The sequence below is a fragment of the Pseudophryne corroboree genome, chromosome 3, assembly GCF_028390025.1.
Source record: "Pseudophryne corroboree isolate aPseCor3 chromosome 3, aPseCor3.hap2, whole genome shotgun sequence".
NCBI lineage: Eukaryota > Metazoa > Chordata > Amphibia > Anura > Myobatrachidae > Pseudophryne > Pseudophryne corroboree.
The window spans coordinates 271,724,146-271,730,145 of NC_086446.1; positions in this window are offsets into that span (position 1 = coordinate 271,724,146).

Genomic DNA, 6,000 nt, shown 5'->3' on the forward strand with positions numbered 1-6,000 from the left:
ACTGGCTGCTTTATTTGTACACTGCAATTTAGATTTGAGTTTGAACACACCCCACCCGAATCTAACTCTTGCTGCACGTTATATCTATAGCCAGATTAAAGGGGGGATGCAGGACATACTGTACCTCGGGCCCCCCTCTGACAAGGGGCCCCCCGGCCAGAGCACACTGACATCACTAGCTTTCCCTCTTATGCAGCAGCAGAACCAGACAGCCAGAACGCGAGCAGGACAGTATGCAGTGCAGGCAGAGACACAGGAGTATAACATTTCATGAACTATTGACAGAGCTCCGCAACCGGCGGAGAGATGGGAGGGTGGAGAGAGCTGTAAGTGACACAGGGTGGGATCCCTGTGTCACTTACAGCTCTCTCCACACCTGGGTGGGAGCCCTGTGTATCTTGTTATCTAATGAGGGTCTAGAGAAAGAGAGAGACACACACACACACACACACACACTGAGACCTCCTGAGTCCTGTCCCAGTGTGTAAGTAGTACACTGCTACTATTTTTGCATGTGACAAGATAAATTATAGATTTAATTTTTCGATGTGTATTTTAAGGTTGTTTAAGTTGTCTTTGTTCCACTACAAGAACATTTTATAAAATAGTTGTCTTTCAATTAGGTGGAGCTATAGTATAAACAGTACCCAGGCATTATTTAACTGTTAGTTTAAATCTAATATACGCCATTGGGATAGATTTAATATACACAATCCATACATCCCAACATGACTTATTCCAGGAGGGACAAAATGCTCTCTACCTGTATTTCCTTCTTAAGTTATGATTGCAATCACCTGTGTTGAAACACCTTTCTTATTAATTAAATAGTTTTACACAGGTGACTACAATCATATATTAAGTAGTGATGTGCACCGGAAATTTTTCGGGTTTTGTGTTTTGGTTTTGGATACGGTTCCGAGGCTGTGTTTTGGATTCGGACGCGTTTTGACAAAACCTCCCTGAAAATTTTTGGGCGGATTCGGGTGTGTTTTGGATTCGGGTGTTTTTTTTTACAAAAAACCCTCAAAAACAGCTTAAATCATAGAATTTGGGGGTCATTTTGATCCCATAGTATTATTAACCTCAATAACCATAATTTCCACTAATTTTCAGTCTATTCTGAACACCTCACACCTCACAATATTATTTTTAGTCCTAAAATTTGCACCAAGGTCGCTGGATGACTAAGCTAAGCGACACAAACACCTGGCCCATCTAGGAGTCGCACTGCAGTGTCAGACAGGATGGCAGATTTAAAAAATAGTCCCCAAACAGCACATGATGCAAAGAAAAAAAAGAGGTGCACCAAGGTCGCTGGATGGCTAAGCTAAGCGACCCAAGTGGCCGACACAAACACCTGGCCCATCTAGGAAGGCACTGCAGTGTCAGACAGGATGGCAGATTAAAAAAATAGTCCCCAAACAGCACATGATGCAAAGAAAAAAAGAGGTGCAAGATGGAAGCTGTGTGACTAAGCTAAGCGACCCAAGTGGCCGACACAAACACCTGGCCCATCTAGGAGTGGCACTGCAGTGTCAGACAGGATGGCACTTCAAAAAAATAGTCCCCAAACAGCACATGATGCAAAGAAAAAAGAGACGCTATGAGGTAGCTGTGTGACTAAGCTAAGCGACCCAAGTGGCCGACACAAACACCTGGCCCATCTAGGAGTGGCACTGCAGTGTCAGACAGGATGGCAGATTTAAAAAAATAGTCCCCAAACAGCACATGATGCAAAGAAAAAAAGAGGTGCACCAAGGTCGCTGGATGGCTAAGCTAAGCGACCCAAGTGGCCAACACAAACACCTGGCCCATCTAGGAAGGCACTGCAGTGTCAGACAGGATGGCAGATTAAAAAAATAGTCCCCAAACAGCACATGATGCAAAGAAAAAAAGAGGTGCAAGATGGAAGCTGTGTGACTAAGCTAAGCGCTATGAGGTAGCTGTGTGACTAAGCTAAGCGACCCAAGTGGCCGACACAAACACCTGGCCCATCTAGGAGTGGCACTGCAGTGTCAGACAGGATGGCACTTCCAAAAATAGTCCCCAAACAGCACATGATGCAAAGAAAAATTAAAGGAAAAAGAGGTGCAGGCATCGCAACCGACACAATTGGACTCTCCTTGGGGATTTGTGATTTAGAAGAACGCACAGTTCTTTGCTGTGCTTTTGCCATCTTAACTCTTTTAAGTTTTCTAGCAGGAGGATGAGTGCTTCCATCCTCATGTGAAGCTGAACCACTAGCCTTGAACATAGGCCAGGCCCTCAGCCGTTCCTTGCCACTCCGTGTCGTAAATGGCACTTTGGCAAGTTTACGCTTCTCCTCAGACGATTTTGATTTAGATTTTTGGGTCATTTTACTGAGCTTTATTTTTTTGGATTTTACATGCTCTCTACTATGACATTGGGCATCGGCCTTGGCAGACGACGTTGATGGCATTTCATCGTCTCGGCCATGACTAGTGGCAGCAGCTTCAGCACGAGGTGGAAGTGGATCTTGATCTTTCCCTATTTTACCCTCCACATTTTTGTTCTCCATTTTTTAATGTGTGGAATTATATGCCAGTAATATATCAATAGCAATGGCCTACTACTATATATACTGCGCACAACTGAAATGCACCACAGGTATGGATGCATAGTATACTTGACGACACAGAGGTAGGTAGAGCAGTGGCCTACTGTACCGTACTGCTATATATTATATACTGGTGGACAGCAAACTGTGCAAAACTGAAATGCACCACAGGTATGGATGGATAGTATACTTGACGACACAGAGGTAGGTAGAGCAGTGGCCTACTGTACCGTACTGCTATATATTATATACTGGTGGACAGCAAACTGTGCAAAACTGAAATGCACCACAGGTATGGATGGATAGTATGCTTGACGACACAGAGGTAGGTAGAGCAGTGGCCCACTGTACCGTACTGCTATATATTATATACTGGTGGACAGCAAACTGTGCAAAACTGAAATGCACCACAGGTATGGATGGATAGTATACTTGACGACACAGAGGTAGGTAGAGCAGTGGCCTACTGTACCGTACTGCTATATAGTATATACTGGTAGTCAGCAAACTGTGCAAAACTGAAATGCACCACAGGTATGGATGGATAGTATACTTGACGACACAGAGGTAGGTAGAGCAGTGGCCTACTGTACCGTACTGCTATATAGTATATACTGGTGGTCAGCAAACTGTGCAAAACTGAAATGCACCACAGGTATGGATGGATAGTATACTTGATGACACAGAGGTAGGTAGAGCAGTGGCCTACTGTACCGTACTGCTATATATTATATACTGGTGGTCAGCAAACTTTGCAAAACTGAAATGCTCCACAGGTATGGATGGATAGTATACTTGACGACACAGAGGTAGGTAGAGCAGTGGCCTTCTGTACCGTACTGCTATATAGTATATACTGGTGGTCAGCTAACTGTGCAAAACTGAAATGCACCACAGGTATGGATGGATAGTATACTTGACGACACAGAGGTAGGTAGAGCAGTGGACTACTGTACCGTACTGCTATATATATATAGTTATACTGGTGGTCAGCAAAATTCTGCACTGTCCTCCTACTATATACTACAATGCAGCACAGATATGGAGCGTTTTTCAGGCAGAGAACGTATAATACTGGTGGTCACTGGTCAGCAAAACTCTGCACTGTCCTCCTACTATATAATACTGCTGGTCCCCAGTCCCCACAATAAAGCAATTAGCACACTGAGCACAGGTATTTGCAGCACACTGAGCACAGTCAGATATGGAGCGTTTTTCAGGCAGAGAACGTAGATATTTGCACTTGCAGCACTCTGAGCAAAGATATTTGCAGCACACTGAGCACAGATATTTGCAGCACAATTTGCAGCCCACTGAACATAGAAACTGAGAGGACGCCAGTCACGTCCTCTTACGATCATCTCCAATGCACGAGTGAAAAATGGCGGGGACGCGCGGCTCCTTATATAGAATACGAATCTCGCGAGAATCCGACCGCGGGATGATGACGTTCGGGCGCGCTCGGGTTAACCGAGCAAGGCGGGAGGATCCGAGTTGCTCGGACCCGTGAAAAAAAAGGTGAAGTTCAGGCGGGTTCGGATCCCGAGGATCCGAACCCGCTCATCACTAATATTAAGAGGGGAGTCCATGTAAAGAGCTTGTTGTCCCTCCTGGAATGGGTCATGTTGGGAGGTATGCACAATCTTATAGACAGCACCCCCCATTCCACCGGGGCCCCCTGTCTAAAATGCCCCGGGCACCCCCAAGGCTTCATCCGGCCCTGGTTATACAGTCAGGTCCATAAATATTGGGACATCGACATAATTTTTTTCCATGGTCTTCCGGGTCTTTTGGTGTTACTGAGTTCTCTGGTGCGTTCTTTCTTTTTATGAATGTTCCAAACAGTTGATTTGGCCACACCTAATGTTTTTGCTATCTCTCTGATGGGTTTGTTTTGATTTTTCAGCCTAATGATGGCTTGTTTCACTGATAGTGGCAGCTCTTTGGATCTCATATTGAGAGTCGACAGCAACAGATTCCAAATGAAAATGTCACACCTGGAATCTACTCCAAACCTTTTACCTGCTTAATTGATGATGAAGTAACGAGGGAATAGCCCACTCCTGTCCATGAAATAGCTTTTGAGTCGATTACTTTTGGTCCCTTAAAAAGTGGAAGGCACATATAGAAACCGTTGTAATTCCTACACCGTTCACCTGATTTACCTCAAATTAAAGCGGAAAGTCTGCAGTTAAAGCACATCTTGTTTGTTTCATTTCAAATCCATTGTGGTGGTGTATAGAGCCCAAAATATGAGAATTGTGTCGTTGTCCCAATATTTATGGACCTGACTGTATCTGCCCCACCTGCAGTGCACATGGTTTTGCCCGTTAGAGGAAAATTTTGTTTTGCAATCAACATTGAATTAGGCCCAAAGTCGTTTACATTTGCCTTTTCAGCACAAAATAGAAAACAAGCTTAACAGCAGATAATAGTGAAATGCTGAGTAAATAGGTAAGCCTTGCGTCTGATTTTGAATAATTATAGAGTGGAGAATTTTGAATAATTATAGAGTGGAGGTTTCTCGAACTGTGCAGGGAAGAAAGCTTCACAGAGTCGGGGCCACAAAACTGAAAGCTCGCCCTTCAGATGAATTCAGGGAGATTCTAGGTACTGCTAATCAGTGGCGGATTTACCGCTCGGCAACAAAGGCGGCTGCTGAGGGCCCAACGGGTTGCAGGGGGCCCGCCTATAGGGCTATAATACGGAGGGCAGCAATGCTTTTTTAAATTATTTTACATGATGGCCCCCACTAGCGGTCGCTCTTTCTGCAAGACATACAGCCCGCCGATGCCTGTCATGTCAAGCAGAGTGGAGGTGTGCAGGACGCTGCTGCCTGCTGGAAGGTGAGTGTACCGGGGGCGACCAGGGAGCGGGCGGAATGTCTCGGATGGATGAGCGGCACATGTGACAGCCGACTACCCAACTATGACAGGGAGCAGGAGACTGGCCCTGCTGGGATCGGGTGGGGAGTAATGACACGTGCAATGATTCCGTCGCTCCGGGACCCAGCCGCAGCTGGGGGAGGGCGTGATGTGCATACGGAGGTGATTGCTGATGATAAGGAGCGATGGGGTACGGAGGGGCATGTACTGAGTGCATGGGCGTGTGGGGACCATAGGCAGGGGGTGATTAGAGCCACACTGGGTTAAGGGGGGGTGACGGCCTCAAGATGGAGATGATGGGAGCCCCACTTGGAAAACAACTGTGTGTGAGGGCCACAGGCTGGGGGTAATGGGGGCGACAGTGGGTGAAGGGTTGTAAGAACTACACTGGGTTAGGGTGTATGTGTGAGGGCCACAGTGGGTGAAATGAGAACACACTGAGTGCAGGGTCTGTGTGTGAGGGCCACTAACAGGAGAGTGGGCTGATTGGAACTTATGGTGGGGACACGGAGTACAGGGGTGTGTAATGGTGCT